Raw genomic sequence first — 22,109 nt, 5'->3', positions numbered from 1 at the left:
CTGTGTGATTTATTAGCTTGTTTACCAGTGGGGACCTCAATTTAGGTCCCCACCGTGACATGAGTCCCCATGAGTCTGAGAAAGACAGGTACACACACACACACACACACACACACACACACACACACACCACCAGTGGTTTCTGGAGAATTCGGACATTGATGAACCATGAACTGGAGAGGGCTGCGAAGCTGTCACATTCACTATTTTGTTACATGCACAATTTCGTGAGACCTAAACACTGCATTTTGGGTATTCTCTAATCGTTGAGTATCGGGTATTGAATGAACGCACTGGATGATCTTTACTATGGTTTTGTACACACTATTGGCTGCCACCCTAAATAGTGCACTCTGTATAAAGTTATGGAGAGAATTCAGTCCCACAACACATTTGGACTGCCTCTCTAACATGCCTCATTTAACTCAACAGCTCATGTAGAGCGCTCAGCCAATTCAATCGGATGTGTCAAATGAGGAACATATATAGTACATGTGCAGTGATTGGTGTTTCCCTATTTTTCTTCATATACACAGTAAATTTGAAATCCGGAAAACAACACGAGAGTTAATTTCAACACTTTGAAAGTGTATATATGAGAACCACTCATAAAGTGTTAATTTAACACTTTCAAAAAAAACAGTTGGCCACCTTTCCAAAAGTCTGGAAGCAGTTTCTGACCCAAAGAGGAGTGTAAAGTCCTGAAGAATCTGAAGCAGTTTGAAGAAAACACGTAAAGAAATTATAATATATTGACAAGCTAAATGTGGTCAGTTTAAACAATGTAGACCATTTGACAGTTCTCTGAATCTAACATTTCAATTTTTGTAAAAAAGGAAAGAGAAAATCCATACCAATCCTTTAGTGTCCAGGAATCGAGGGAAAACTGAGAGAATGGTGGTGGATCCCTCTGGATCATGGACAAGGTGCTTTCTGTATTCAAACGTTGCCTTCATCTTCTGCATGATGACCTCACATTCGCTTGTATGATTCATCAAAGAGATGGCCTCTACACTTTGATCATTATCTAGCTGATGGTCTTGGTAACATAGCTGTCTGTCATGCAAAGGACCTCCATTTTCTTCTGTTTTTGGATCATCCTTATTTCCAGAAGGTCTTGACCCCTTTGTACTGTCTTGAGGCACCATGACAAGAATCCAGTGTTTTTTTGGCCATCATAAAAATTTTCCTGTTGAAATGGCACAAATTCTAAATTTAACCATCCATTAAAAATTACATCTTAAGTAGGGCTGCACGATAAATCGCATGCGATATTTAATGCGCATTTTGTAATCAGCGGTAAATCTCCATCACGTGCGTGCTTGCTGATTACAGAACCGGCTTTACTGACAAGATGCGCATTAAATATCGCATGCGATTTATCGTGCAGCCCTAATCTTAAGACATTTCTAAATGAGCACAAAATATTGAATGTTCTGATCAGCGATAATGACTTACATATCCAGTCCTCCCTTGGGGATCTCTGAGTGAGGGAAACAAGGTGATAATTCCCAAACCATACTTCTGTTTGGTAAGTCGATGTGGGACCCTTCTGAAGAATGGGAACCCTCAATGTTACTTTACGCTGATAGGAAATGTTTAAGAACATTTAATTAAACAACAGCAACTTTCAGAAAAAAACAAATTTGAAAATTTGCACAAATTTGTAGCACCCAACTACATCTATATACTTCACAATCTATATAGCGTCAAAATCACTAACAAACTGAATAATGCAAGACTGAATTAAATTTTTATAATTACCCTTCTGTCTCCAGAACTAAGTGTGTGTGCAACTAAGATGTTCACCATCACTTTCCTCGTGTCATCACTAATTGTCCCTGTATCTTCATACTCCTTAAGCACATTTCCTCCACCTGGTCTTGTCTGTAGAATTTGTTTTATCAGCTATAAAAAGAGGAATATTAACAGATACTACTATGAGAGAAGATAATGCAGTAATACCTAAATTACCCTTAAATATAACCCTGATCTGAAAAAGATCAGCATTATACATTATTAAAAAAAAAAACATTAATGAAACTGAACATTATGAGTAAAACCCCCAGGGTCTGTGTAAGGCTACTGGGACTCACATCTGTGGCCTGTGATCTTTGTGATGCTTCGTCGTCATCATCCTTTCTGAATCGTTTTGGACTAAACCAGTCACTCTCTTCACTGCTTTTTGAAGTTAGAGACAGTGTATCTGTATCTAAGCTGACTGAAGATTGAGGTGTGGAAGATCCTGTTAAGGTTAAAACTGGGGTTAATAGATGTCATGTTAGTCTTTATTATTACTGCATTTAGAAAACTAATTCTGAGAACTTTTAGTCCGGGACATTGGTTGTTGGAATAAAAAGATTGAATATGAAACTTGCCATTCGTTTACTTTTTTAGAAATACATTTTTCCACACATCTGCTACAATACACCAACACTACCTACAATATTTAAAATACTGAACATATTAAACACTACCAGCATTCATTCATAAATTGGGATACAGATGACATCATTCAGCAACTCCTCTGTTTTCACTCACCAATGTCATTCAATTCATTTATGACGAAAACCAACCCACTGGTGGTCATTAGATCAGGAAACACGTCTTTATCCACCTCTGTACCGGTTTCATCTGTAACTGTAACTGCAAGGTTGTCTGGAATTGAGAACTTCTCTTTCACTGCAAAACAAAATATTTACCAATTTTAGTCCAAGTTTTATTCCTAATTTGACATAAGGCTATAAAAACATATAGATTTAATTATTAAGATATTAAATATCACTCACCCTCTGCTAGAAATAAATCAAAGCACGCCTCTGAGATTTTTACGAATTTCTTCTGATTCCGAAATTGTGCTTTGACAATCATTGCGATTAAGCATCTGAACTCCTGGCTTGTAGAGGAAGAAACACGTCTTACTGGTTTAGACTCAATTTGAAACAAGATTGTGTAAAAAATATATTAAAAAAATATCAAAACAACTTTCATAATATCAAAACAGCAAAGACACAAATTACATCGAAATAGGAAAACTTTTTATGTTATAACCCCTCATTTACAAGACAAAGCGCGAACCTTTGAGAAATTATACCATTTTCGTCTCCGTGTAAACATTCACACTCTCCTCCTGCACTCTAAATAAGCGCGCGCGTCTTCTGCAATACAGTTTTGCGCTACGTACAGTGCCCCAATGGTCAAACCTCGTTATTGCCGATACTTATATTAGTTACGTTACATAGGCCTTTACATAAAAAAAATATCTGTTGACAATTATTTAAATTTAAATTTAATTTTTTTTGTCCACTAATCGTTTCAGCACTACGGATCCGGCTAAAGACTTATATCCTATCTCTACCCATGTTCCACGACTTTGTTCAAAACGAACACAAACACATATTAGTTTTTTGTTCCTTAAAAGGTAACTTAACTGAGTGCTTTAATTCACTAACGTTACAAAAAATGTAAACTAATCACGTTTGACACAAATCATATAATGCTGCTCAAACATTGATATTAAAAACGTATCAAGTTACCAAAGTTCAAAACCATGACTGTCTCAGAAGCATGGTCAACGATCAGCAGAAATCCAAGCCAAATCTTAAAAACAAAATCTGAACAATCTGTTTTAGACCAATGAACATCTTGATATAATAATATTCCACGCGCCACAGTTCGCCTATAAAATGGCGCGCGCGTGACTTTAGACTCGTTCTGAAAAGAACACGATCAGACTTTAGTCAATAAAAATGATTGCTGTGTGCGACATGAGATGACAGACGAAACTACGCATATTCAAAGCTTTAATTCATTAATAAAGCGGCATGACAGGCTGAATTGACAAAAATCACACATCAGAGCTCCTTGGCTGTCGACCACCACTCTTCCACTGAAGTAAAATGGCGTCCGCATGTGGTCTGTTTCAATCAAAACGACATGTAGTCTGCACGTTAATGGAGGTGTGGCTGAAGTTCTGAAGGATTAGATTGCTGTTCTAGTCAAACATGGTGCAGGAATAACATAATGTGCTACACAAGATGCCAGTCAGCACTGTTTTCATGGTATAAAGAAAGACATTTAGTCCAAAGACTCTTTTGAAAAGGATGTGAGAACTATATGTTCCTCTACTCATGCTTGCCTCTTGGTCATGAGAAAAGCAAAAGGCAGTTTGCAGTTCACTTGCTCTTATATGTTATCCTTGAATGCATCTGCAAGTTCATATTCTTCCATATTTGAAATATTAGAGCATGTCGGTTTGTTTGTTTGCCTTTTCCACTTTTATTCATCACACTATCACCATCCCTTGTCAATGTTTGTCACAAAACAAAACAGCACAGTGGACTGGCATTGGCTGAATTCCTTTCACGGTATTTTCAAAAGCTCATAGGCACCAAATCAAAAGCACAAGTAACTGCGGACGTGATTACAGCAGTGCTTCTCTCTACTGATTTAAAGCGTTCCCTCCGAAGACGAAGTGCATCAAGGGCAGTAAGGAGGTTTGAAAGTTTACCTGTTGCTACGACAACCATCTCAAAGGTCAAATACTCTCTGCCGAGGGACACAATGATATAAAATCAAATTGTTGCACAGCCGAGCAAGTTTAACACCCACACATCAATGCCTCCTGTCAGGCCACAGGTGCTGCACTGTAACAAAAGCAAGGAGCAAGAAACTAAATTTTTACATTTACAGAACTTGGTGGTTTCTATAGACTCAAGTCAAGATAGTCAACCTTATGTCTCTATTATATTCTGCTCTCTAAATATGCCCCCTAACCCCTTAAAACAATGTCTATTTATTCATTTTTTGTTACACTTTATTTGAAGGTTCAATTCTCATATTAACTATTAAATATGACTTCTGCCTTATTAAACTCCTAACTTGCTGCTTATTAATAGTTAGTAAGGAAGTTAAGTTTAGGAATGGGGTGGATTAAGGGATCTAAAATATGGTCGTGCAGGATAAGGCATTAATGCTGCTTTATAAGTATTAAAAAACAGCCATGTTAGTAATATGAATGCTAGTACGTAAATAGTGAGAATTGGACCTTAAAATAAAGTGTTACATTTATTTTATACTGTGTTTGTTGATGTTGATGTTCACTGTGACCGTGTGAAGGTCTTTGTACCATTAAAGCATTCTGCAAGTTTCATAGCTTAAAACGTCCTCCTCGTTATAAACAAAGCATTTAAGCTCCAAAAACGGCTCGTTTTGGATCTGAGGTGCAAGATGACGTCACCCGGGCACAAACATTTGCTTACAAAAATGTAAGAAAAATATCCATATTTGAAATGTTATAAACACTTTTTTTCTCACTTCTGCTGACATAAGTGCAAGCCGTTCCGGCGAATGATGTAGGACATACACGTTGCACCTGTGAGATATGCTAGTCTCGCGAGTTTGTTTACAGGAGCAAAGGAAGCAAAGTTTCCTTACTTTAGCAAAGAAAAAACAGTCTCTTCTTGGCTTATATCGAAATCCTCCTACATTTTTCTTCACAAATCTTCGTTTTGTGCTTCTAATTCATCACCGGCTTTTTGTTTTGCTATCTCTCATTTTTGGGTAAACATTTAAAGGGGTCATATGATGCGATTTCAAGTTTTCCTTTCTCTTTGGAGTGTTACAAGCTGATTGTGCATAGATAAGATCCCTGAAGTTGCAAAGACTAAAGTCTCAAAACCAAAGAGATATTCTTTATCAAAGTTAAGACTCTGCCACGCCCCCCTAAAACGGCTCATTCTAACACGCCCCCACATATCTACCTCACTATGTGGCAATATTAGTATAATGCCGCCCAAATGTTCACGCAAAGAAAGAAGGCGTGGTTTCAGTAACCGCAGTTAGTGTTGAAGCAGCCATGTCAGGGAGACGCTGTGTGTTTCAGTGCGAAAGCAAAAGCACTTTATTTGGCCTTCTGAAAGTAGATGCATTTAGGAATCTTTAAGATTACTTTGAGATTACAACAGAACAGCAATGCATTTTATGGACGACCGTTTCGTGAACCTAGGAGAGGAGGTAATTCTGACTTTGCTATGACAATCTGGCACTTCTGAATCAGCTACTGTGTGTGTGTGTGTGTGTGTGTGTGAGAGAGAGAGACAGAGAGCGAGCGAGAGAGAAAGAGAGCGAGAGAGAGAGAGAGAGAAATAGAGAGCGAGCGAGAGAGAGGGAGAGAGAGAGAGAGAGAGAGAGAGCGAGAGAGAGCGTTTTTGAACATTAAAGCATGTCAACATATTCTGTTACACCAAATACACAAAATAATGATCTTTAAAAAAGCATCATATGACCCCTTTAAAGGACCTGCCTCTTAAAACAGGTCATTTTAGAGGGTCAGAATAAGGGTTGGAAATATTAATTTTTCTACATATTTATTTATTTATATTTTTTGTGCAAAAAACTTTATTAACATTATAAGAGTAAACCCCAAGGAAGATATATATATATATATAAAAAAAAAAAATAAAATCCATGACCCCTTTAATCTTTCAGCTGCTTTATTTTTAATTTAAATGTTTGGGTAGTGCAGCCCAGACTACAAAACTGATGAAAGCAGTTCTAAAGAAAAACAGTGACTAGATATGAAACCTTGGGAAGACACACATCTCAGAGAGTATTTTTATCCCAGACCACACATGAAATCATACAACACATATGCATTAAGCATTTGTGCAGTGCAGTGTGACTGTATGACAGTTTGACAGCTCAGGTTGACTGAACTCACGCTGAAAATTGCAGATGTGCATCCTGAAAATTTAAGGTCAGTTTGGTTATAGAATATAGTTGTCATTGCAATCAAACTGTGTGTGACATAACCATATTTAGCACTCTAAAACATGACTGACAACTGTATTCTGCCACTGTGTGAATGTAGCCATATCCATAGAAAAAATATATATATTGCTCAGAGTTTGATTTTCATAAGCTCAGGAGACTTGATGATAATTTTCATATAGCTCTCAATTTAGCATCAACAGTGTCTCAGATGCTTCCTCCAAATTTCCTTAGGAGAAATACAGTACCCTCCACTAATATTGGCACTCTTGGTAAATATGAGCAAAGGCGGCAGTGAAAAAAAACTGCATCGTTGATCTTTTTGATCTTTCATCAGTAAAACAATTGAAAGTGGGGAGAAAGTATCATGATGAAATAAATATTTTTCTCCAAAGCATGTTGGCCACAATTATAGGCACACCTAAAAATTCTTATGAGTAAAATGTCTCTGAAGTATATTCTCATTCATATTTACATTTTTTAGCACACCAGGGTGACTGGGAGCATGAAATTGTCAAGCCATGACTTCCTGTTCCACAGGATTATAAATATGAGGAACACAAATGCCAAATTCCCTTAATCATCCATCACACGTGCAAAAACTCTACAGGACTGCTTTCAGTGCACAGACTGGAACATGTTTAAAGAGGCAGCCACCTACAACAACCACACAGACCTGCAGGAGTACACTGAAACTGTGAGTGCTTACATCAAAAAGTGCATTGATTATGTGACAGTCACCAAGACCATCACCACACGTGCAAACCAAAAGCCGGGGATGACAGCAGAGGTTCGTGGGCTGCTAAAGACCAGAGATGAAGCATTCAGATCAGGAGATAAAGCAGCCCTCAAAACAGCAAGAGCCAATCTGTCCTGTGGCATCAAGAATGCGAAACGGTCATATATACAAAAAATCAATAATCACTTCACAGACAGCAGAGACACACAGAGCCTGTGGCAAGCCATTCAGACCATCCCTGACTACAAGCCCCTGCCACAGGCCTGTGATGATGACACATCCCTCCCAGATGCACTCAACCACTTTTATTCACGGTTTGAACTGCAGAATGACACATCTGCACAAAAACTAACCACACCTCCCAACGACCAGGCGCTCTGTCTGTCTCCAGCCGACGTAAGGAAGACCCTATCTAGGATTAACCCACGCAAGGCTGCGGGTCCTGATGACATACCTGGCCGTGTACTGAGAGACTGTGCTGCACAGCTGACAGATGTCCTAACAGATATCTTCAACACCTCGCTGAGCCAGGCAGTCGTCCCCACATGTCTCAAATCCACAACAATCATACCGGTACCAAAGAAATCATCTGTGTCCTGTCTAAATGACTACCGTCCCATAGCACTGACTCCAATCATGATGAAGTGCTTTGCTGGGCCTAAACACCTCCCTCTGTAATTGGATCCTGGACTTTCTAACTGGATGACCTCAGTCAGTCCTTGTAGGCTGCAACACATCCAGCACTACCACACTGAGCACAGGTGCCCCACAGGGCTGTGTGCTCAGCCCGCTGCTCTTCACGCTGCTTAACCACGACTGCACTGCCAAGTTCAGCTCCAACCACATCATCAAGTTTGCTGATGACACAACTGTGGTAGGTCTCATCAGCAACAATGATGAAACACCCTACAGAGAGGAAGTGGCACAACTGGTTGAATGGTGTGGTGCAAACAACCTGTCCCTCAATGTAAGACAACGGAGGTTGTGATGAACTTCAGGAGGAACTCTGTTGACCACCCCCCACTGACCATCAACAGCTTGATTGTGGAGAGAGTCAGCAGCACAAAATTCCTTGGAGTGCACATAACAGCTGTCCCTCAATGTGAGTAAGACAACGGAGGTTGTGATGGACTTCAGGAGAAACTCTGTTGACCACCCCCCCACTGACCATCGACAGCTCGACTGTGGAGAAAGTCAGCAGCACTAAATTCCTGTTGGTGCACATAACAGAAGACCTCACCTGGACCACCAACACTACATCACTCTCCAAGAAGGCGCAACAGTGGTTCCACTTCCTGCACCGACTTAAAAGAGCAAGTCTTCCTCCTCCCATCCTCACTACAGGGGCACCATTGAGAGTGTGCTGACCAGCTGTATCACTGTCTGGTACGGGAACTGCAGTGCTGCTGTCACTACAGGGGCACCATTGGGAGTGTGCTGACCAGCTGTATCCCTGTCTGGTTCGGGAACTGCAGTGCTGCTGACCGCAAGACCCTACAGCAGACAGTGAACCCAGCTGCAAAGATCATTGGTGCCCCTCTCCCCCCCATTCTGGACATTTTCCTTGAGCTTTTTCCCCCAGGCTGTGAGAGCCCTCAATTCCAATCACCTCAACCCACTCTGAAACTTAATCCACAACCCTACCTCCTGAATCCAAGATCATCTCACCCCCCCCATCCCCCACCCCATGTAAACCATTGAAAACCTCAAAAACATTGTGCAATTCTGAGTGTGCTACACACAGGTGAGTGGGCTGGCCAAACCACCTGTAGAAACACACTATTTTCTCTCTAAATGCACCAGAGATCTTCTTATAAACACTCCATGTTACAAGAACTTAATAAGAACTTAACAAATGTTTACTTGTGAATGCACCACAATTCATATTGCACTATTTGCTTCTTAAAGTCGGCATGAAATGGATAAACAGAGAGAGAGAGAGAGAGAGAGAGAGAGAGAGAGAGAGAGACATCAGGTTAAGTCATATTCATGAAAAAAATTTGTTTGCCATGTCCTAAGAGTAATGTTGTCGTAATATCCTAATATCTTTTCAATGTTTAGGGGTAAAGTACTCCCTCATGACTGGTGTCAGTGCTATAAAGTGAAGCATCAGCTTCAGCTTTTCTGTCGTTTATCCCAGCATTTACCCCTCACGTCACTAGCTCCGCCCTTGCGCCATAGCTCGTGACCGGAAGAGTAGAGGAGTCGTTTGGAGGGGGAGGGGAGGTTAACGTTTTTGATTAAAGATTATGAGGGCACATGAATTAAAAAAAAATAATGCACAGAAAAATTATTTATAATAAACACTACGGTATTCCATTAAAAAATAAGAATTTTCAATTTTGATTTCATTGTGACTTTAACTTTAAATACCTCTTTTGCACAATATCATGCACAGTTATTATGTAAAGTACTTGTATAGTCTGTCTTAGGTTATGTATATGTATAGTCAACTATTTGTAGTATATGTATAGTTAGATTACCACTTTCAGTAAGTTAGTTATGTACTGTATATGTTAAAAAATTGTTCTTACGTCTAGTGTTGTAAGTTTATATTTATGTTTATTTATGTAGCACTGTGGTCCTGCGAGACATTACATTTTGTTCCACTGCATGTCCACACATGACATGACTTGACTTGACTTGACAAGGAGTAAAACCAAAGAATATAGTTCTGATGTGGCAGAACAAGATTGTTGAGCTTCACAAAATAGTGGCATTGAAAATCCCCATTTCCACCATCAGTAATGAATTAAGAGGCAATGATTAAGAGGTTCCAATCAACTACAGATGTTACAAATCTGCTGGAAGAGGACGTGTGTCTATATCATCCTAATGCACAGTGAGGATCCATCTTTATTGTTTTTAACTGGCACAAACGTCACTAATAAGCTTTGACTAGTTAAATTTACTGCCAACTACCATTCAAATTTAGGAACATGAATTTAATGGCTTGCATACATCACTTCAATGTGGTGCATCGTAACCTAAAAACGTTCGTAACCTAAAAACTTTCTAAAATCAACACTGGTGGTAAAATACAAAAAAAACTCAAATAAATAAAGTTACACAGCCAACCTTGCGTCGGTCTGTACCACAACAACAAATGCACAACAATAAAAATGTAAGTGCTTAACCGAATGTGTTTTGTGGTAAAGTTGAACCATAAGCAACTATACTAAAAACAGGAAAGACAATGTATAAAAGATTCTCCACAATGGATAATCAGTCCCGAGTGACTGCTGTGTGTCCTCCACCTCTTTGCGGTGCATGCTTCAGATGCTCTGAAGCGGTCATCCTTATGAAGTCCTCTGTGGCTGTGTCATCAAATTTCATGACTGCATCTGCACAAGTAGAAAAAGACAAATGATTAGAAATATGCAAAGGCATTCTGCAGTCATACACCAAGTCCCCATATTTGTAAGCAAAAATATGTTTACTATGCATCCACTACCAATACTGGATTAATACAAAACCACCTCACCAAATGTTAAAATTGCCATGGTAGACAGTTAGCAGTGAATTTTAAATGTCAACTGGGAAGGAAATGTTTTGTCCAATCAAGTCATTATTCACAGACTGGCAGGAGCTAATCATCTTTCCTTGGTCAACATGAAATATGGGCTTACCTTTCATTGCTCTATAAACCTGTGTCTTCTCCAAAGATTTCTTGGCCTTTTCCCCCTTTCCCTTCATATTAAATTGCGCCATCAGGGCATTAGTGAAGAGCCTAAAGAAAAATAAATGCATTTATAAATCCAACGTAAATGATATATGTAGGAATAACATTACGCATCTCATAAACCCTTTATACTACGTCCCCTCCTTTTATCCCTCTACAACAAATCTCCTTGTCAATAACAGCTGGTCTATAAACTCATAATGCTGTGAATGTTGTGAACTTGTAATTGAGTATTTTTAATTGGAAAATGCAAAACAAACAAAAAAAAATGTACCAAGGGGTACACAAGGGTTAAGCAAGAAAAAGGCAAATGAACACATGCAGTCAGGTCGACACCCAGAAAAAAAAATCTCAGACATTGAAAACCACCCTAACATCACACACACAATTCATACTGTATGTAGAAACATGCCTGTCAAGGACTTTGTGGACACAGTCCTCATCCAAACGTCACCTCAGCGACCAATCCGAAAGCTCCGGGGTTCATCTCAGCTTTTCAGCTGTCAACCAAGCAGAACGCAAGTAAACGAACAAAATCTTATCTCTGCTGAACTGGTGTCGAGCTACTTTAAGCAGTAAACATAAGCTAAAATTCTCTGTTTGTGAATTCTCTCAGGTGAATTTAAACCACTCGTGAAAACGAGTGTTAGAAGTTTGAAACTTCATAAGAACTTCGTCAACTCTCATTCTAATAATCTGTGTGTGTGTATGTGTGTTTTAGCGTAGTTTTGATGTATTCTAGAGTAGCCAATAAAATTCATGTTTCATTTATAAAGAATTTTTGGTTTGGTGTCATATAATTTCCAGGTCAAAACTTTTGCCAAGATCAACGTTACCTCTCTAAGAGCTTACAAATTATCAAAGAACGTATTTATCCGTGGCCAGGAGAATACATAGTCAATTTGTTAAAATATACTGAGGTCACGGCTCGCTGGACGACCCTTGATTTAAAGTGTAACATAACAAATTTGAAATCGGTTTAATCAGGTGAGCTTCGGGGATTCAGACCCGAGTCCTATCAAAACCTGAATGAATTAATAATAATTAATTCCCTTACAAACTTAAGTAGTCAAGTTATCTACATTATATATACACTGAAGATCAGTGTTAAACAAGTAACACTGTTCAGTGTTCAAGTTAATTGAGATAAAGAAGTGATGATGAATTAACACCTGCTGTTAACAAACAGAATTAGGGTTTCCGTGATGCGGAAAACGCAGACGGAATTGCAGATTGTGGCAAATATTAGATTCAGTCATTTTTAAAACACATTATCGTTTTGAAACGACATAATGCATGATTATAGTGTGTAACGTTTTATGATGGACGCGAATACAGTAGCGTTGTGCTTTGAACTCTCAAACTACAGATGAAACTACACGTTATATGATTATATTGTATATCTTGGAAGGGAATAACGTACAGTCGTGTTGTTAATCACTGAGAGATGCAATGCAAATTGTAACTTAGCCACAGCAGGTTAGTTAAGACAACAAAGCTAATTAAAACAGCTAACACTATAAATACATCAAATTAACTAAGCGGACCGAACTTACCTTCAACTGAGTAGAAAACGATGATTTTGGATCGCTTTGATTTGATGGAAGCTGAACAGAGCCGAGCAGCCACTTGCTTCAGCAGTACGCGCCGAATGCTTGTTGCCTCAGCCAATCAGAGAGGTGTTTACTGGTTGGGTCATGATGACGTGATGCCTCAGCCAATCAGAGTGGCGTTTACTGCTTGGGTCATGATGACGTGCTGCCTATCAAACGCAATTTCCACCGCTGCAATGTTAGCTTTCGGCTAACTCAAAAGTTGGAATGCTTCATTTTCTAACCTACAGTGTTGTATTTGCCTTGATAACATGTTAAACACAATCGGAGACGATATGACACAAACCGGTCCGGAGACAATTAAAATAAACAAGTAAATAAGAGATAAAAACAGTAAAATGTAAAACATGTTCTCAATAAATAAATAATGAAATAACAAATAATGTTTATTGATATTCATTAACCATGTTGATAACAACAATGTTGATATTTGTCTTAAATAAAATAAATATTACATTCATTAATAATGCTTCAAAGCTGCTGGTCACCTCAGCTTCATCATTTGGTTCCTTTTCTGAGTCAGTAGACCAATAGTCCACATCAGTGTCAAAGTCAAAACTATCTGATGTCCCAGGAACAGTGTCACTGATGAAACTATGTGGGGTCCCAGGCACATTGTCACTGCTACAACTATTCGGAGTCCCAGGCGCACGTTCACACTTTTTTTTAATGCCACAATGTTCATCATCGCTGTCAGAATAACATAGAAGTTGATTGAGTTCTCTTTGGCGTTTTCGCCATTCTCTCATCCTTAAAGCCATCTGTAAACACAGATGTGAGCCCAAATTAAGTTTACTTGTACTGTTTATTTGACTGGGGCAAGTGCAAAGAAAAGGAGGATGAGGTCATAAGACCTTGTTTAGGTGCTCCTAAAGGGCAGGACACCTCACTCCACGTCCAAAATGAAGGAGACACCGCACGCCACCTGACAGAAAGACAAAAGAAACACCCAACTAAAGCTTTACAATACTCAATAGTATTGAGATGGTGTGGATTATATATACACTGAAGTCCGTGACGCGGAAAAGGCAGACGGAATTGCAGAATATGGCAAATATTAGATTCAGTCATTTTTAAAACACATTATAACTCGTTTTGAAACTACATAATGCATGATTATAGTGTGTAACGTTTTATGATGGACGCGAATACAGTAGCGTTGTGCTTTGAACTCTCAAACTACAGATGAAACTACACGTTATATGATTATATTGTATATCTTGGAAGGGAATAACGTACAGTCGTGTTGTTAATCACTGAGAGATGCAATGCAAATTGTAACTTAGCCACAGCAGGTTAGTTAAGACAACAAAGCTAATTAAAACAGCTAACACTATAAATACATCAAATTAACTAAGCGGACCGAACTTACCTTCAACTGAGTAGAAAACGATGATTTTGGATCGCTTTGATTTGATGGAAGCTGAACAGAGCCGAGCAGCCACTTGCTTCAGCAGTACGCGCCGAATGCTTGTTGCCTCAGCCAATCAGAGAGGTGTTTACTGGTTGGGTCATGATGACGTGATGCCTCAGCCAATCAGAGTGGCGTTTACTGCTTGGGTCATGATGACGTGCTGCCTATCAAACGCAATTTCCACCGCTGCAATGTTAGCTTTCGGCTAACTCAAAAGTTGGAATGCTTCATTTTCTAACAGTGTTGTATTTGCCTTGATAACATGTTAAACACAATCGTAGACGATATGACACAAACCGGTCCAGAGACAATTAAAATAAACAAGTAAATAAGAGATAAAAACAGTAAAATGTAAAACATGTTCTCAATAAATAAATAATGAAATAACAAATAATGTTTATTGATATTCATTAACCATGTTGATAACAACAATGTTGATATTTGTCTTAAATAAAATAAATATTACATTCATTAATAATGTCAATTTCCTGCACATGTCTTAGACGTCCAAAAAAGTTACCTAGTCCGACGTTCAAATGTTGAACTGCATATTGACGTCCAAATGGGGTCTTGGTTAGACGTCCAAATAGCAGACCTAGTTTGCACGTCGTGTAGACGTGCAGATTTGGTCTTGGACCGACGGACGCAATATAGACATAATCTGCACGTCCGTCAGACGTCTAATGTTTAGTGGGCTCCTTGCTCATCCAAAAACAAACTCTACCAGTGCTTTTTTTTCATTGTTTAACATGCAAAGTTTTCTTTTGTAAATTCAATGTTGCTTTCATTAAAATGTAAATCATCTGCTAAATCATTGTGTATCAAAACACTGCTCTCTTCTGAAATTTGAGACAATTTTCCTGAAGAGAAAATGTGAGAAGCAGGTGGAGTCAAAAGCAAAAATCTCCATTTGATGTTTATGTAACCTCATTCCAGGTCTAGGAGAAACATTTAAGATGTTATAGAGATTTCATTTTTGATTTTCATTCATTTTTTCTTATGAAACACCACTAACAAACACAGAACCACATCTTATTACAATATCACTAAAATGCAAGTATATTAAAACAAACAATTTGCTGACTTATGTCCAACCCCAGCATGCTCATCATCAGGCTTTCTCAGCATTTTAACAGCACTGTCACAGACATACTCCTCAGACCTTGAGGATGCAGAATGAATTCTCTTTCAAAGCGCTCGCTTCAAAGCCGAGACATTTTGAACTGCTTGCTCGAAAACAGCTCTCAGAATATAATTTCCACAGATGAAAGAGACGCCGCTAATCTTGCTGAGGCAAATGTTAGAAACATTCATCACTTCTAATGTTAACATCCTGCAGAATAACAGCAAGCAAAAGTACAAGGTGCTTGATTAAATCACAGCGAATGATACCTCGTTTCTTGTAGATGTCAGAGTTTAGGTGAAACATACGCTCAAAAAAATGGGTTCGACATATGAAAATACTTAACACACAATGCACAATAGAGTAATAACTTTAGTACTTTCACTGAATTGCTGCTAATTTCATTTTTCTTTCTCTATTCCCAGCAGATAGGATGATTTTAGTAAAGGATATACATTTGGTAATGATATATGTTCTTATTCTTTATCAACAGTAGACCTATATGTTACCTGTCTCAAATAGGAAAGTATGACATCATAACTGTTGAGTAATGTGAAGCAACATCAGTTACAGTCCAGCAGCATCTTGGCGCTTTTTATGCTTTGTCCCTTTTTTTCTCTCTTTTGCATGTAACCGGTAAGTATATAAATTTAGCTCATAACAAGATTTTCCTCTACAGGGGTCACTGAAGACATTACTGTTATATTGCTTATTTACAGCATTCAATTAAAAATACCCAGTATTCAAATACAATACATAAAAGAGTAGATTGTTATCAGTAAACACAATTATATGATATTTTTGATGTTTGATGTTTTACATGGCCGTAAACTAAATTTAAAACAACATGCAAACCATGTTTGGGGAAAGTTTAGAAATTGATGTGATTTCTCTGGAATTAGTGGGAAAGAACTGAAAATGTTTAATTTTTAAATTTTTTACACTAATTACACTTCCTCAAACTCATTGGTTGATTCAATGTTGCTGTGCAGGGTTGCTCATATAAAGAGCAGTATTGCAATGGTTTGATAGAGACATAGTATTACACTTCTTTGATAGTATCACACTTCTTTGGACAAATCAAATTTTCTTACTTCTAGTGGAAAGCCTTCCCAGAAGAAACTGGTATAGCAAAAGGAGAAATAGTTCAACAAATTATAGTTTACCTGTAAATGTAAATCTTGAAGGGATGAGTTTAGGAAGGAAGGGGAGGGTAGGGTCGAGAACCTGAAACAAACAGAGCTGTGAAGTTTGGATCAGTATACAGTAAATGCGTAGACAGAATAATCTGATTGGTTGAGGCATGGCCTTACTCCCAAACTTTAGCTAAATTGTTAACTTCATTGTTAAAGAAATCCATGCATCAACCCCCTTTTTTCACTCAAATTAAATCAAATCATTGATAACGTGTTGATCAACTGTATACAGAGCCCAAATTAAATACAGAGACACATCCATTACATGAAGGCTGTATGGGAAAATGTATATTCTCTAAGTGCGTACAGTAGCACTTTTTTATAGGGACCAATTCTCACTATTAACTAGCTGCTTATTCGCATGCCTATTATTAACATATTGGCTATATATTAGTGCTTTTAAAGCACATATTCTGCATGACCATATTCTACATCCCTAATCTTACCTAACACCTAAGCTAACATCTACCTTACTAACTATTAATAAACATCAAATTAGGAGTTTATTGAGGCAAAAGTCGTAGTTAATGGGTTGTAACTGTAATAGTGAGAATTGAACCTTAAAATAAACTGTGAAAGTACATACTTCTTTTGAGTAAGTAATTATTTTAAAAGTGCTAAAAATGCATTCTATATAGTATGAATGTGTGTAGTATAAATTTAATCCTTAAATTCTTCATTTGTCATGTGACCGACCAGCATCAGTTCTCTCGCTTCACTTCATAAAACCTTTCCTGTGGCCACGTGGGATAGTACAGTGCAATGCACCATAAGTTCTAGGTCACCTGGGAACTTTTTGCCTACTGTTTAATAAATACTGCGAATTTGGACATATTGCTCTTTTGACATACAGTAAGTATGCAAATGTTGAATGCAGCTGAAACCTCTTTGGTTAATGCATGTCATCTGACTTTAACATAACATATAACATAACATAACATAACATAACATAACATAACATAACATAACATAACAACATAACATTATGATGTCATTACACAAGGACCGATAAGGTTTGGTATTATTGGCGTGTCACTATATTTAATATGGGCTATGTATTTGTATTTTGTGTTTGGAACTCTTTTAAATGCCTTTTATGGAACATGGTCATGCTTTTAAAATGAAATGAGACATCGGTGAGGTCAGGCACTGATGTTACGTGATGGTTCCTGGCTCGCTGCTTCAGTTTATCCCAAATGTCTTTAAAAGTCTGATCTTTCAATGTTGCCTAAAAAAAAATTATATTAAGTTTACTACAATATTAAGTGTCTGAAATGTGAGCCACAGGGCTGTTGTGTATAAATCGCAAGATATTAAATATTCTGCATACAGTATAATTCAAGAAGGTCATTACTTGCCATTAAGGTAGGGGTGACACATTACAATTGTAATGACCACTGAACTCATTTGTCCTACAGCATTATTCCATCTTCTCACTGCAATCACGTTGAACTGATAGCAGCTCCAGCTATGTTTTCCAAATAGCCTGACATGTTCATTTGAGTACAATTACTTACACCAGTCAGGTCTGCTGCAGACATTTGTCACAGAGGCATTCGCATTACCGGATTAATTCTTCGCAATTTGCCTGACATGTATTTTCCCTCCCCGTTCCCTCACTGTGGCACCATTGTAAGCTCTGGACCCTCCAGAAGAGATGAGGCTTCAGGTCTTTTGCCCCTGCAGGTCTCTGTCGTCCTCTGGTCCTGCAAAACAACTGCTGTGGGCTTCTGGATCCTCCCGGTGGCACCTGATGGATCGATCTGGCTCCGGCTGCCCTGCCTTTGGTTGGTTAAACTAGTGTGTGCCCTTTAGCTATTATGGCAATAGCTTCTTAATGAACCTCGCCCTGTAGGGGGAAGAGATTAATAGTATTGGCGACTGTGCATTACTTCAGCCTGCTCTCACAGAGCTGATACCATTCTTAAACTCAGAACACGCAGAAGAGTTTAAGGGAAGGTTGAGTGCTCGCATTATAATCATCTGGACAAATGCACTGCTGCAGGCCACGGGTCTAATAGGGAAAGTTGCAAGGCTATTAGTGCCAAGAGAGAGGGTTTTAGATAAGCAATTTGTACTAGAAGGTGCCATGGAGTGACCGTCCCACCTTGGATCAGCGCCACAATGTCCCTTCGATCAGTGCCCTGCAGGCAGGTTAACGATGGGAAAGGAGGGCCGTCATAATGAACATTGCTGGCAGTGATGAGGAGCAATGCACAATGGCGTCCTCGTAGGTCTAGAGAGGGAGAAACCAGGGTACAAAGCTGTCGGACCTGCACCCCGGAGATGGGAGAATGCATTGTGACTGAATTGAAAAATAGTAGTTTGAGAAAGTACAACCATGCCATATGGCAAATGAACTTACTTTTTAAAATTAACTTACTAAATAATAAACTAATTAAATAATTAATAATTAAATACATGCATAAACAAATGATTAACTAATTAAAAATAATAATAAGGTCACACAAGGTCAGTAGTCCTTAAGAGCAAGCAGTAAGTGATTGAACATGGAGAATCTAAAATGAATTATGAAATGAATCTAAAATAATTTCAATATTTACTTTGTTTGATGAAGTCATGGTGTTGGTTACTGTTTACTTTGCTTTTATTCGTGCATGACTGGACTTGATTTTCTAAGCATAACTTCTGTTCTTTCACAGAAATCATTCAAGAGTCGCTGAGCATGGGAAAGGAACTGAGTGCATATCTGTGTGAAAGCAATGGTTAATCGAAAGACTTTTCCAGGAAGGTTTGATCAATCTTTCCAATGTAGCATTAAATGATTATAGTAGAAATACCATCACACGCAAATCAAAATGTTGCAGTGTCAGTAGTTTACTACAAGCCAAACAGCAATGGCAAATCTATGCCAAATGACACGCTGTCATTAACCAATAGTGAAAGTCTTGTGAAAGCTTAGTGATAACTAGCAACTTATCAGTTAGTTAGTTGGTTGCTCTTCATTAAATTGTATATTCCAATGCGTCCATTCAGCATATGAACATACATAAAATCATAATTACTACTTTTGAGCTCATAAGTAGGACATTCTCAAGAGGACTTGAAAGCAGAAGGGAAGGGAAGGAAATAATTAGAGATGTCTGATCTCTGCCGTCTGACATCTGTGTAACATTCAACATCGATCTGTGGCAGCTTCACTGCACACATCAGACTGTGTCTGCGTTTATATCAGCTGTGTTTAATTCTGATGATGTAATAGTTTTAGATGGGTTTGTTGACTTTGCTGTTATCTGAACAGACAGAATTGTAAGCTGGCAGTCTGACTTTTGTGTCATACTGCACTGATAAAGCAGCTGAAATAAAGCACCTTGGACATTTTATCTGACAGTTAAACATAAAAACAATAACTGTGTTTTTTATGTCTGTCAACTCAGGGCAAACAAAAGTGCACACTTACTGTAGCTCTTCTCTGTCAGCAGTGGTATCATAAATTAAGCGTTAGTTTCTTTCGTATTTTCCAGCTAATACACATGCACATTCAAGAGTAAACAAACATGCAATGCCTCAGTCTCTTTTAAATGTGAGACTAAAGCCACCAAATTCAACATTTTCGTCTTTTATTGTATATGATAAGATGACCATACGTGCCATTTTCTGGGGACACGCTCTGGCCAGGATTTCTATATTGCCTAATATAACCAGGTTTTGGCTGTTTGCGCTGCACAGATCGATCTTTGTATGACATCTAAGTACTGTGAGAGTTATAGAGAGCAGAGCAGACGGCTCCTTATGTTTTCGAATCACTCTCGAAAGAGTCATGCAAAGTAAGAAAAAGAGAAGAACATGTTCAGAAATACAGTGATTTTCTAGAATATAAGATTGATAGGTAATACAGTTTGTTGATGTATTCATAAACAACACATTCAGATTGGACTTGCCTTTTATTACACACACTTTGTATCACATTTACAGCAGATCAAACAGAGGCATGAAGGTGGAAAGAACAATGCACAGAAAGAAAGAGAATAACATATTCAGAAATACAATGATTTCCACGGTTAAAGGTTGATGCTGGAATCCAACATCAGTTAATACAGTATTCATATAAACCCTTGAGATTTGACTTACCTTTTATTGCTGTCATTCGACATTTTTCACCAAGTTTGCCATTGTTACTGCTCAAACCATAACATGATGAAAATAATCATGCAAAGAAAGAAACAGAGAAAAAACATTTTCCGATATACACTAGATTTCCTCCTTCCCTTAATTAATGTGCTTAAAATACACCTGCAGAACACACAATATTGGATACAATAATCCAGTTTGTTTACACTTATTTAAATTTTTTTATTAACACATTAAGTATTGAATGAAATACAATATATATCTTGCCTTTTCCATTAACTGAGCTTGTTGCAATGCATTTTAGGATGTAGCTAAAATGAGGTGTCTTAGGAGGCAGCATAATTCAAATGCATGAGCTTGCCCACAGTGCCATAAAATCCTGCTTCTGCAGGCGGCTAACTCGTTTTTGGAACTTTCGGTTGCATTAATTGATTTTATTGATGTAGAGTATTGATGTACAACAGTACTGTTCAGGTATTAATGAATTTGATCTCATTGCTTAACACCTAATCACCTCTGATCTAAGAGCACAGAATAGCTATTGCCCACATCAGTACAGAAGATGAAACACTCTGGCTAGTCTTTTCAATGTACAGCTGCTTATCCTCATTGAGATTCAGAGGTCTTGATTCTCATTTCAGAGCTGTTGTTTGATTTCATTCATATTTAAACTTTTATGAATTCCGTGTAAAAAAAGCAGTGCATATTAATATGTTAATTTATATACACTAGATTTCCTCCTTCCCTTAATTAATGTGCTTAAAATACACCTGCAGAACACACAATATTGGATACAATAATCCAGTTTGTTTACACTTATTTAAATTTTTTTATTAACACATTAAGTATTGAATGAAATACAATATATATCTTGCCTTTTCCATTAACTGAGCTTGTTGCAATGCATTTTAGGATGTAGCTAAAATGAGGTGTCTTAGGAGGCAGCATAATTCAAATGCATGAGCTTGCCCACAGTGCCATAAAATCCTGCTTCTGCAGGCGGCTAACTCGTTTTTGGAACTTTCGGTTGCATTAATTGATTTTATTGATGTAGAGTATTGATGTACAACAGTACTGTTCAGGTATTAATGAATTTGATCTCATTGCTTAACACCTAATCACCTCTGATCTAAGAGCACAGAATAGCTATTGCCCACATCAGTACAGAAGATGAAACACTCTGGCTAGTCTTTTCAATGTACAGCTGCTTATCCTCATTGAGATTCAGAGGTCTTGATTCTCATTTCAGAGCTGTTGTTTGATTTCATTCATATTTAAACTTTTATGAATTCCGTGTAAAAAAAAGCAGTGCATATTAATATGTTAATTTACTAGACAGTTATCTGGAATACTTGATTTGTTTAGTTGATCACTGCATTATCAAGTGTTTTTGCATAATGACACAAAACTGTATAATTTCTTGCAGTACCAGAAAATAAATAAAAAAATTGCTTCATGTGTCTTGTGCAACTCATTTTA

General features: G+C 37.9%; 2 long non-coding RNA genes across 2 annotated transcripts; both read right to left on the bottom strand.

The window, feature by feature from the left end:
* Positions 1-647: 647 nt before the first annotated feature.
* LOC107687858 (uncharacterized) lies at positions 648-1,777 on the bottom strand. Its single transcript, XR_001634176.1, has 4 exons — positions 1,765-1,777; positions 1,459-1,552; positions 855-1,189; positions 648-710 (listed from the first exon to the last, which is right to left on the bottom strand). It is a non-coding gene; the product is annotated as an uncharacterized LOC107687858 (long non-coding RNA).
* An 11,536-nt stretch (positions 1,778-13,313) lies between these two features.
* On the bottom strand, positions 13,314-14,263 carry LOC107687800 (uncharacterized). Its single transcript, XR_001634171.1, has 3 exons — positions 14,178-14,263; positions 13,660-13,730; positions 13,314-13,566 (listed from the first exon to the last, which is right to left on the bottom strand). It is a non-coding gene; the product is annotated as an uncharacterized LOC107687800 (long non-coding RNA).
* Positions 14,264-22,109: the final 7,846 nt, after the last annotated feature.

Source organism: Sinocyclocheilus anshuiensis, unplaced genomic scaffold, assembly GCF_001515605.1.
Source record: "Sinocyclocheilus anshuiensis isolate Anshui unplaced genomic scaffold, SAMN03320099.WGS_v1.1 scaffold5, whole genome shotgun sequence".
In the NCBI taxonomy this organism is placed as follows: domain Eukaryota; kingdom Metazoa; phylum Chordata; class Actinopteri; order Cypriniformes; family Cyprinidae; genus Sinocyclocheilus; species Sinocyclocheilus anshuiensis.
Note: the sequence above shows the minus strand (reverse complement) of the source record. Positions and strands in the feature narration are given on the sequence as shown.